Source organism: Hylobates moloch, unplaced genomic scaffold, assembly GCF_009828535.3.
Source record: "Hylobates moloch isolate HMO894 unplaced genomic scaffold, HMol_V3 SCAFFOLD_11, whole genome shotgun sequence".
NCBI classification, from domain to species: Eukaryota; Metazoa; Chordata; class Mammalia; order Primates; family Hylobatidae; genus Hylobates; species Hylobates moloch.
Window position 1 is genome coordinate 12,851,991 of NW_026652286.1, and position 13,033 is coordinate 12,865,023.

Here is a 13,033-nt window from a genome sequence, read left to right on the forward strand (position 1 = left end):
ACATTTCCCTTCTTCACTGCCCCAGCAGAGGCTCTCCATGAGGGCCCCGACCCTGCAGCAAACTTTTGCCTGGGCATCCAGGCATTTCTGTACATCTTCTGAAATCTAGGTGGAGGTTCCCAAACCTCAGTTCTTGACTTCTGTGCACCCACAGGCTCAACACCGTGTGTAAGCTGCCAAGGCTTGGGGGTTCCACTCTCTGAAGCCACAGCCCAAGCTCTACGTTGCTCCTTTTAGCCATGGCTGCAGCAGCTGGGACACAAGGGAACCAAGTCCCTAGGCTGCACACAGCACAGAGAACCTGGGCCCAGGCCACAAAACCACTTTTTCCTCCTGGCCTCCAGGCCTGTGATGAGAAGGGCTGCCCGGAAGGTCTCTGACATGGCCTGGAGACATTTCCCCATGGTGTTGGGGATAAACATTAGGCTCCTTGCTACTTATGCCAATTTCTGCAGCCAACTTGAATTTCTCCTCAAAAAATAGGATTTTTTTTTTCTACTGCATCATCAGGCTGCAAATTTTCTGAACTTTTATGCTGTGTTTCCCTCTTAAAATGGAATGCTTTTAATAGCACCCAAGTCACCTTTTGAATGCTTTGCTGCTTAAAAATTTCTCCTATCAGATACCCTAAATCGTTTCTCTCAAGTTCAAGGTTCCACAAATCTCTAGGGCAGGGCAAAGTGTCACCAGTCTCTTTTTTAAAACACAATGAGTCATCTTTGCTCCAGTTCCCAACAAGTTCCTCGTCTTCGTCTGAGACCACCTCAGCCTGGACTTTATTGTTCATATCACTATCAGCACTTTTGTCAAAGCCATTCAACAAGTCTCTAGGAGGTTCCAAACTTTCCCACATTTTCCTGTCTTCTTCTGAGTCCTCCAAACTGTTCCAACCTTTGCCTTCCACATTTTTGGGTATCTTTTCAGCAACTCCCCACTCTACTGGTCCCAATTTACTGTATTCATTCGTTTTCATGCTGCTGATAAAGACATACCTGAGACTGGGAAGAAAAACATGTTTAATTGGACTTACAGTTCCACGTGGCTGGGGAGGCCTCAGAATCATGGCAGAGGTGAAAGGCACTTCTTATATGGTGCCAGCAAGAGAAAATGAAGAAGAAGCAAAAGTGAAAACCCCTGATAAACCCATCAGATCTCGTGATACTTATTCACTACCATGAGAATAGCACGGAAAGACTGGCGCCCATGATTCAGTTCTCTCTCCCTGGGTCCCTCCTACAACACATGGGAATTCTGAGAAATGCAATTCAAGCTGAGAGTTTGGTGGGGACACAGCCAAACCATATCACCAAGCAAGGCCAATTAACTTTCTCCAGAAAAGAGAATCCCTGAGTAAAGTGACATGAGGAACCCCTAGCTAATGAATAGTCTATTAATGTCTCCAACCTAGGTTCCTAATTTCCTGTCCCATATGCAGCCAGATTCTTTAGCTTTTTATTTGATTCTGTGAGCTATCCTGTAGCCTTCTAATATGTATGTGTGTATAGTATAAATATGTGTATGTGTGTTTTAATTTTCTTTTTTAAAATTAGCTAAAGTTGGTTTCTTTTGCTTGGAATAAAAAATAATCTATCTAAAATGAGAGTCCCAACATATTTCATTGCCTATGCAAATCTATGCCTAGCTCTGAACCGAAGAGTTCTCCTCCTCACTAAACATTTTCAACTTAGGGGTAAATGGTCCCTCCTTCTTAAACAGGAAGTGCGTAATGCTGAATTTGATAAAAGCATTGGTGCTTTGTTTTCCTTCCTTTTTCTATGAATGCAAGCTTCTTACTGCTTCCTAACCAGCAGCAGCCTCAGAGGAGTCCCCCACCACAGACAGAAAAGGGAGCAAGGTCCTCCCCATCACCTGAGTCTCACATGGTTCTAGGACCCCATGGTTCTTGAGCTGGAAACCAGACCCTGGCATCAACCTCTCAGAGACTGACAACCCCTGACAGAAGTGCTTCAGACTCTATGATAGAAATATTGGATGTCAAAAGCAATGCTCTCAACAGCACAAGGTTCTGTCAAAGACAGTGCAGTGAGAGCCAGCTTCCCTCACCCCTAATAATACAGGGCCTCCTCAATCCCAGTCACACACAGAGACAGCCTCAACATAAGTGCCAAAAGGATGGACAATGATACTCGATCACCACCACTGACATTGCTGCTGTTACTTTGTATGAGATGAGCACTCCAGTCTGAATGTTTGGATGCCCCCACATTCGTATGTTGAAAGCTAATTACCAAGGTGATGGGTAGGAGCTAATTACCAAGGAAAGGAGAGGAGGTGATGGTTAGGAGGTGGGGCCTTTTGGGAGGTAATTAGGTCATGAAGGTGGAGCCCATATGAATAAATTAGTGCCCTTGTAAGAGGCCTTGAGAACTGCCTTGCCCCTTCCATCCTGTGAGGACACAGTGAGAAGGTGTCATCTATGACAAAGTGGACTCTAGGCAGATAAAAAAATCTACCCACACCTTGATCTTGGATTTCACAGCCTCCAGAACTGTGAGAAAGAAATTTCTGTTGCTTACAAGCCACCTAATCTATGGTATTTTGTTATAGCAGCCCAAATGGTCTAAGACAATGGACAATATCTCATATCTACAATAGTATAAATATATTTTTCAAGCATCTTTTACTTCACTTATGTATTCATATATCATAATCCAGTAAGGCAGGAAGGGCCAGCAACATTAGTCCTATTTTATGGATTTGGAAAACGAAGTACATGCCAGTAGTATCATGTTAGATCTTGTATTACTACTGACAATGACAATGATAGCCATAGATGTCATATTATCAGATCCTCTCTCCAGAAATCTTTTAATTTACTCATTATTATTTTTTTTTTTTTCTAGGAATGTGTTTGGTTTTGCTTTTTTTTTTTTTTCGCCTTTCTTTTATTTATTTATTTATTTATTTATTTTTTTATTATACTTTAGGTTTTAGGGTACATGTGCACAATGTGCAGGTTTGTTACATATGTATCCATGTGCCATGTTGATTTCCTGCACCCATTAGCTCGTCATTTAGCATTAGGTATATCTCCTAATGCTGTCCCCGCCCCCCCCCCCACCCCCCACCCCACAACAGTACCCGGAATGTGATGTTCCCCTTCCTGTGTCCATGAGTTCTCATTGTTCAATTCCCACCTATGAGTGAGAACATGCGGTGTTTGGTTTTTTGTCCTTGCGATAGTTTACTGAGAATGATGTTTTCCAGTTTCATCCATGTCCCTACAAAGGACACGAACTCATCATTTTTTATGGCTGCATAGTATTCCATGGTGTATATGTGCCACATTTTCTTAATCCAGTCTATTGTTGTTGGACATTTGGGTTGGTTCCAAGTCTTTGCTATTGTGAATAGTGCCGCAATAAACATACGTGTGCATGTGTCTTTATAGCAGCATGATTTATAGTCCTTTGGGTATATACCCAGTAATGGGATGGCTGGGTCAAATGGTATTTCTAGTTCTAGATCCCTGAGGAATCGCCACACTGACTTCCACAATGGTTGAACTAGTTTACAGTCCCACCAACAGTGTAAAACTGTTCCTATTTCTCCACATCCTCTCCAGCACCTGTTGTTTCCTGATTTTTTAATGATGGCCATTCTAACTGGTGTGAGATGGTATCTCACTGTGGTTTTGATTTGCATTTCTCTGATGGCCAGTGATGATGAGCATTTCTTCATGTGTTTTCTGGCTGCATAAATGTCTTCTTTTGAGAAGTGTCTGTTCATGTCCTTTGCCCACTTTTTGATGGGGTTGTTTGTTTTTTTCTTGTAAATTTGTTTGAGTTCATTGTAGATTCTGGATATTAGCCCTTTGTCATATGAGTAGGTTGCAAAAATTTTCTCCCATTCTGTAGGTTGCCTGTTCACTCTGATGGTAGTTTCTTTTGCTGTGCAGAAGCTCTTTAGTTTAATGAGATCCCATTTGTCAATTTTGGCTTTTGTTGCCATTGCTTTTGGTGTTTGAGACATGAAGTCCTTGCCCACGCCTATGGCCTGAATGGTATTGCCTAGGTTTTCTTGTAGGATTTTAATGGTTTTAGGTCAAACTGTCCCTGTTTGCAGATGACATGATTGTATATCTAGAAAATCCCATTGTCTCAGCCCAAAATCTCCGTAAGCTGATTAGCAACTTCAGCAAAGTCTCAGGATACAAAATCAATGTACAAAAATCACAAGCATTCTTGTACACCAATCACAGACAAACAGAGAGCCAAATCATGAGTGAACTCCCATTCACAATTGCTTCAAAGAGAATAAAATACCTAGGAATCCAACTTACAAGGGATGTGAAGGACCTCTTCAAGGAGAACTACAAACCACTGCTCAATGAAATCAAAGAGGATACAAACAAATGGAAGAACATTCCATGCTCATGGGTTGGAAGAATCAATATCGTGAAAATGGCCATACTGCCCAAAGTAATTTATAGATTCAATGCCATCCCCATCAAGCTACCAATGACTTTCTTCACAGAATTGGAAAAAACTACTTTAAAGTTCATATGGAACCAAAAAAGAGCCCGCATTGCCAAGTCAATCCTAAGCCAAAAGAACAAAGCTGGAGGCATCACGCTACCTGACTTCAAACTATACTACAAGGCTACAGTAACCAAAACAGCATGGTACTGGTACCACAACAGAGATATAGATCAATGGAACAGAACAGAGCCCTCAGTAATGATGCCGCATATCTACAACTATTTGATCTTTGACAAACCTGACAAAAACAAGAAATGGGGAAAGGATTCCCTATTTAATAAATGGTGCTGGGAAAACTGGCTAGCCATATGTAGAAAGCTGAAACTGGATCCCTTCCTTACACCTTATACAAAAATTAATTCAAGATGGATTAAAGACTTAATTTACTCATTATTTTTAAGAGATATAGTTTTGCTCTTTTGTCCAGGCTGGAGTGCGGTGGCATAATCATAGCTCACTGCAGCCTCAAAGTCCTGGGTTCAAGCACTCCTCCTGTCTCAGCCTCCCAAGTAGGTAGGACTACAAGCTTGCGCCACCAGACTCAGTGATTTTTTTCTTTTTTGTAGAACAAGGGTCTTGCTATGTTGCCTATGCTTATCTTGAACTCCTGACCTCAAGGGATCCTCCTGCCTTGGCCTCCCAAAGTGCTGGGATTAAAGGCATGAGCCTCCTGGCCCTGGAATATCTTGAAAGCACAACAAGAACAATAAGAGTTCATATTTATTGCACATCTCCTATGTGCTTTGAATGTATTGAAGTAGATGAAATTGTCCTTATTTGAAAGTTAAAGAAACTGAGGTTCAGAAAGATTAAGTATATTGCCTACAACCACATCATTAGTAAGTGGTAGAACCAGGAAGTGAATCCATGCAGTCTGACTCCAAAGTCATGCACTAGACTAATAAGTGACACCTCTGTTAGCCCATCTTTTAAAGAAAACTCCATTAGAATATGTCAACAAGACCCTTAGATCTTGTTCTTATAACATTTATAGCACTTTTCAGTCTGAGAGTAAACATATCATACCTGCTGAGGACAGAAGTGGCTCTTCACTAATATTTTCAGCTCAGAGTGGAAAGGTGGAAGAACTCAAAGAGAAGAGTGTTTAAGTCCATCCCATAGTCCTAGATGGCTTAAAGGACTTGGGTAAACACTCAGCTGTGAAACATTAACAAAGCTCCCAGCCTTGGTGGGTTGCCTCACCTGGGTATGCCAGGCCAACAGAAATGTCTGTCGTAGCCTGGAAAATATCAAGGATCTAATAAATCAACTGATGCTGAAAACAAGCTTGACTTCCTTCCGCAATGTGTATCTCTGCCATCGCAGTCTTCACAGCACGGCAGACACTAAAATGTGACAGGAAACCCAATCGTCTAGCCTAGCGAGTTATTTTCAAAGCATTGCTAGGGTGATGGGGAGGGAAGGCAGATCATAGACAGACAGAAAAATCAAAGGTTTGATAAGACTTGGTGTCATTCAAGTGATATCCACAGACATTTGAAAGGTGCTCTGCTCACATGGGCAACGTGGAGGAAATTCAAGGACGATGGTCATGGCAGCCTCCATCCTCTTTCAGCACCTTCTTCCCTTGGAAAGTCCTCTCTCTGACATTCAAGGCCTCAACCACCATCCATCTCCAGTGCTGTTTCCCCACCCCAGAAGTGCCTCCCATATAATTCTGTCCCTCTTCACTAAACCCCTGGACTGCTTTTTTTTTTTTTAATTAGAGAAGGAATCTTAAAATTCATTTTTCCCCACAGCTGTTTAGTCCTTCAAAATATTAGTTACTAAATCAAAACTGATGAAATAATTTATGATTTATATGCTATTGGGTGATAATGACTTAATAAATTAATATTGTCAGAGAACTTTTGAAATTTACCCTAACAATAACTAATGGAATTTTCTAGCTTCCTGGGAGGGTAGTACTTCAAATCACAATCCACAGTTTGATTCTGATAAAAGACAAAATTACTAAAAATTACTTAATTAACCAATCGAGATCTACATAACTAGATTTGTTGTGTAGATCTTAATTGGCTTTAATTTGCCATTCTAAAATTGGGCAGCATGTCAGACCAAAAATGCTCTGCCTTACCACATGTGCAGGTTGTATTTCTCTCCAGAGAAAAGGCAGTGACATACAAAAAAATGGAAGTGAGGTACAGAGGCAGACTGATTGGTTACAGCTTGTGTCTGACTTATTTGAACCTAGTTTGAACAGTTGGCAGCCATGATTGGCTAAAACTCAAGTGCTGTAATTGGCTGAGAACAGTTTGGCAGCTGTGATTGGCTGAAGTTCAGCTGCTGTAATTGGCTGAGACTCAGCTATATGTTACAAAGGCAAATTTCTAAATTAGGTTTTCAATTTGTTTACATACTAAATTAGGTTGTAGTTCATTACATAAGACTTGGAGGAGGCTTCTTAAGCCCAAATTTAGTTTAACAGTTCCTGTCTACTGTTAAGAGAAACGTGTTCTGCTTATTAGCTGTGTGGCTTTGGACAAGTTATTATACTCCCCAGAATGAATCTGTGTCTTCCTCTGTAGGTAGCTGGTCCTTTTCAGCTATAAGATTCCACTTAACTGGCAATCCAAAATTACATGGTATCTGCTCCCTAAAAATAACTATTGTATGCAAAGACCAAGCAATTTGTCCCCAAACAAGCGGAGATGTTCAACCCAAGCCAAATACTTTTTACCTGTCATCTCTCTGAACAGGAGGGTCAGGATCCCAGGTTGCCGGTAAAAAAAAGCACATGTTTTAAAAGGTTTGAGATTAAACTAAGAGGCCACACAACATCTCATTATCCTCCAGAATTGGTCATTCTGCACCTCTTAGTTATCAAGATTTATCAAATTATAGCTGTTCAATTTGGGAATCAGGTAGCCTTTCTCAAAGTTTGTTTTTTGTCTTTGGGGAAAGTCTCCGTTAATGTATGAAGACAAGAGGGTCACATGTGAAACAATGGTTCACAGCCCTTTTAACATATGTCTTCAAAGCAAAAGCTTTCCCTGGATGTATGTGCGGTGTGTGTGTGTGTGTGTGTGTGCTTGCGTGTGCATACGTGTATCTGGTACTATTAGCACCCACTGATCTAAAAATGCAGTATTAGAAAAACTATTTTAGTGAATTGTTATTTATATATTTGAAAAATAGCACACATATTATTCAATATATTTAGACATATTATGTATTCCGGCTACAGGCAATGTTGGGCATGTGTGTATATTTGCAGATCTCTTGCAGTAACTCTGAGGCTCCCCAGAGGCTATTCATAGCCACAGGCTGGGAATAGTATACTTCAGGAGTCTAGGAGCATACTGCAACCTATATTTGGTTGTCACTTCGTTTCCCTCACCCCCAGCCTCTTGTTCTCAGGGAAGCAGACGCTAAGGCAGAATTACGAGTGCATAAGGCTTTGGGGGGAGTAACAGTTATGAAAGGAATTGGGAGGAAATAGGACTGGGCATGGGAGAGCCATGCGATGATACAGTCTTTATTAGACTAACCTGCCTAATTGCCTGTTGGAGCTGAGTTCCCACCAGACAGAAATAGTCAAGCCCTCCCTTCGTGTCCTGCTCAGTCATGGGGCCATTCTGAGCAGAGTATGAGAAGGGCTCAAAAATTGCTAATAGGGACACTGTCTGCTGACTACCCTCTTAGTAGCTGCACAGTGAGACCTTTCTTGAAGAGAAGTGATATATCTCCATCTGCCATACCCAACATTTCCCCCTAATTCTACAAGGTAATTTTGCCCCTTAAGGTTATTCATGAAGACAACATAACTTTACAAATGATAGTGTAATGTGCTCTTGGGAAACAGGCCATCTCTAAACCAGCAAAATCAAAAATAAAATCATAGCCAAACATGAGCCTAATTTCACTGGCCAGTGGGCAAAGTAGGATATGGGATTGCATTTAGTTTAAGCAGACTCTCCTTCTGCAGAGGGAGCTAACTGAAATCAGAAATAAGATCAGAAAAATGCTTGCTGCAGGAGTCTGGTTATACTCTGCAATGCACATGGTCATGAGTATTGACTGTTCACTGTGGGAAAGTAAACTGTGCAAGAAAAATGAAGCAATAAGGGAAAACAGGAAATGGCATGGGGAGAACAGGTTCTTTTAGGAAGAGGAATCTATTCCAAGTGTCAGACCCAAGCAGCTACAATCCTTTCTCTTAGCCTGGGCTGCGACGGTGAACAGGCGTTTAGCAAGTGCCATGAAGAACAGCTAGAATGAATACAGCTAGTGAGAAATTCTATAAGATTTAATTGAAGAAAGAGGAGGGGGGATGTGTTGTTAGTCCAGTTTCAATCACTGAACCAGCCACTCGCCAAGGATGCATCTTTCAGTAGTTTCCACAGTGGTTTCCAAATAGGAGTTTACACTGACCACAGACAGCAGAGGAGACAGCAAATGAAAGGGGAACCCTGGAGGACTAGACCATCCGAACCCTGCCTCTAGCCCTCCTGCAAAAGAGTAGCCCATCTTGATCTGTTTTACATGGTAAGATTTTGTGTAAGGTTACATCAAATAAAAGGTTCTTTAACAGAAATAAATGAGCCTGATAACTACAGTTTCCTAGGTCTCACCTAAACCTGCTGGAATAGAATCTCTTATGAATTTGTATTTCTAAAAAAGCTTCTCAGCTTTTTACAAAAGCTGATTGAAGGATAGCTAGATAGATGACATATGCCAGATGTGATAGAGAGGTGGGGGACAGACAGAGAGAGAGAAGGGATGAGTAGATAGATAATATACATTTACCAATATACTAATAAACATATACACAACATATACACAAAATAGATACACAACATATACACGAAAATAGAAAATGTAAAAGGGTAGCATAAAAAATAAATATAATAGAAGCTCTAGTATTTTCTCTTGTGTCCAAGGGATCATCTTGATTTTCCCTAATGTAGGCATAGCTTACATTAGAGTATTCTCATGGTATTGAATGTGATAGAAACAATACATGGAAATAAGGGAATGACCTACCATGGCTTGCAGATGTAAATCCCACTGATTTTTAGTGGCTTCTGAGCCACTGAGATAGTGGCACTCCCCATCCTAGCCTATTTCTTCTTCTGTGCTAGGGGTAGAGGAAGTGGGTAGAAAGCAATTGTAGCTGATTACTACAAGCTGAGAAGAGGGTACTTGTTTTTCTTTTCCCAATAAGATGATTCTTTCTCCTACTTCCCTTTAAGCACATATAAAATCCAATGTAAGCACAGTTGAAACTCCAAAGATGAGCTCCATTTAATTCCCAATGTTTGGAATAATTAGTGGAATTGCAGATGCTTTAGTTGATGAAATGCCCTATAGCTCAACTCTGAACGTCAATCACAGAAACAAAGTCACCTGTATCTGGGAGAATAACTAGTGAAGGACCAGTTTGAGGTGCATTCACACTGAGCAAGGTGAACGGATATCAACCGAGGAGATTTCAAGGCCTGAGCAAGTAAAAGCAAAGATCGCCAACACCCTGTGGCATTTGAAGGCATGAGACAGACACCAGATGTGTTTGTGTCACTCCTGTGACTCAGCTTCTATTTCAGCTACTGATAAATAAAGGACCATTTCCAGGTATGCTATGTTTGGTTAAGCCCTAAACTTGGACATAAGTATAGCCCTAAGGTTACCGAAACTACATTGCTCTAAACCACAATTATTTCACGTGTTGAGCTGAAAAGAAATTAAAATTAGAAGCATGAAAAAAATGAAATGAATGTCTGTGGGTTCCCTATACAATCTTCAAATCTCCCTTCACTATCAACATGGCACTGAGTTCTCTTCCGCTTTGATGGCTCATTCTGCCTCAGAGACCCACTTTCAGTACTATTTCCCCAATGTGTTTTCCCACTTTTCATTCATTCACATTCTCTCTCTCCCACTGCTTTCCACCAAATACTCATATGCCAATCTGTCTTTCCAACTCCACCCCCAGATACATGTACAGACTTTGCCCCAAAGACTCCCCAGTGAGCAATATCTTTTTCTGGGGATAGTAAGCACTGACTCATTGCCTCCTTCTTACCACAGTTTCCAAAACACAGTCTTATTTCACCCTTGTCTCTATGCAGATCTTGGTAGGTCGGGGCCACGATGTACATAAACAGACTCTTGATGGGGGATTCCCTCCTCATCTTTCGATCTCTCACTGTCTAGCCCTCTTCTGTTTTTATTTTTTTATTATTTTTAATTTTCGAGAGACATAATAGATGTATATATTTATGGAGTACATGAGATGTTTTGATGCAGGAATGAAATGTGAAATAAGCACATCATGAAGAATGGGGTTTCCATTCCCTCAAGCATTTATCCATTGAGTTGCAAACAACCCAATTACACTCTTTAAGTTATTTTAAAATGTACTATTATTATTTACTGTAGTCACCTTTTGTACTATCAAATAGTAAATCTTATTCATTCTATTTTTTGGTACCCATAACCCTCTTCTGATGCTTATCCTCCAAAAATTCTGAAGAAAGCAGAGTTTAAGGAACTAGAATCCTTAGAATTTTTCTGCATCTGAAAATTTTGGTCAACAAAGGAAAACATACTTCTGCTACTAAAATGAGACTCCAAGACTCCTAGAGAAATGGCATTGACAAAAACAGACAATAGTGCAGTCAATTCCATCTTACCCTCACCTGGGCAGGGAAAATATAACCTAAAGTGGAGCCAGGACTTTTCTAGGAATCAAGTAACTAGCATGGTTCCCCCAGGCTCAGTGAGAAGCAGCAAGAGATTTAAACATGGGTAGCTGAAAAGGAGCTGGGTAATTCACGTCCTTGAATAGGCAGCATGTGAAGGTTTTCAAAATTTTATGTTAAGTGTAAACATATTTATTCCTCTATCAGGTCCATGCCAAGCACTACCTTTAGGATATGGTGGGGTAAGAGTCACTCATTTGAGGATGACGTTACAAATGAGATAGGTGATATTCAGCAAAATCAATCAGATTATCATCTTTGGTTGTTTTCATTGGGTCTTCCTACCTGCAGACACTCTCTTTTCTCTGGATTAATTCTTTAAATCTTTCCCCATCTGCAAAATCATTCTTGGTGACTCAGAATTAGCTTGGGATACTCCCCCCACATCCTGCCTCTCTGAACAAGACTGAGCCAGTTCCCTGTCAATTTCCAGCACTGACCCCAGAACACTCTCAGGTTTTATCTCTACCAAGATGTGCATGGCTCTGTGACTCAGGAAGCATTATGGCAACCTTTGCCTTTAAAACTCCACAAAGCTGTTGATGGTTCTGCACCAGCCTTCCTGAAGGAATTTATTGAGGATTTTTTTGGTCCACCACACCTTCATTTTCCAGAAGAGGAAATTCCTTCTTGTTTTCCAGAACTTCTCTATGTCTTGGTTTAGATTTTAGAAAAAATGTTGTCTATAGCATTTAGCAAAGGATTCTCATCTAAGAGAATTGTAAGACCACTGAAATAAAACAAAATGAACAACAAAATAGGGTATATGGGACAGTCCCCTGTGAGCAAAATAGACACATTTCAACTGAAATGATGCTGGTGGGGCTATGGCTGGGACGGGGCCCCTGGTGGCAGTTTGCTTATTGAGTCACCAGGTCTCAAAGAAGGACTTGCATTCCATGTGGCCTCCACATGGCTTCCAGATAGTGCACTGCAGATCAACTAAGGTTCTTTATCAACATGTTTCATCATATTTGGGAACTAGCTTCTGACTCTGGGTAGTTTCCCAGCAGTACAGAAGCCTGCTTCAGGGTTGACCCATAAATACTATATAAGCCCAGTACTAGACAGTCCTTCTGATCCAAGGAACCAGAGACAAATCAATCCCTTTTCTGATGCCTTTTTTCCAGAACCTTTGAAGGATGCAGACCTTAAGGAATCAGGACTTCCAGGATCCAATTTTCTTGTGCATCTCAAGACATTTATCAGCTAAAGAAGGAGCATTTTTTGCTGTTCAGTAAGATTCCAGGGTACTTAGTCAAATAGCACCATAAAAGCAAAAGGTATTATGTACCATTATTTGCAACTTACATTCACTACATGGGCAGGAAACTCAAAGACAAGACAAACTTTCTCTGAAGAAAGATTTTATTCATCACTCAATTAATATGATTTTTATAGTCCTGTAGACCTGACAATAAACAGTCACCAATGCCCACAATGCCTCCTGGTCATACAAGCACCTCTCCAACCTTTTTTTTTCCTCCCTAAAACCAGTTACTTACGTACACCATTGAGACTTTCTAGGGTTCCATTTAGAAGAGTCCTGAGAAGGAGTAATTCATCTCACCCACATGGTATGATCTAGATTCTTTAAACACAAGCAACAGAAATCAACTCTAGATTAACTGAAGCAGGAAATAAATTTATTGGAAGAATTTAGAGAAGTTCACAGAATAGACAGGAAGGCAAGAGAGTGAGGCTTGGAAAAATGCAAGAGCTGAGCCACTCTAGGGAGTTAGGGAATAGCAAACACGATCAAGATCGTGTGTTAAGAAGAACACGTCTAAAACATGCTGTGGATGA

The 13,033-nt window shown here is 40.7% G+C and overlaps 1 protein-coding gene across 13 annotated transcripts in view; it reads right to left on the minus strand.

The window, feature by feature from the left end:
- The window catches only part of PDHX (pyruvate dehydrogenase complex component X), a 204,787-nt gene that overhangs the window by 68,291 nt on the left and 123,463 nt on the right, over nucleotides 1-13,033 (minus strand). The window lies entirely within an intron of this gene.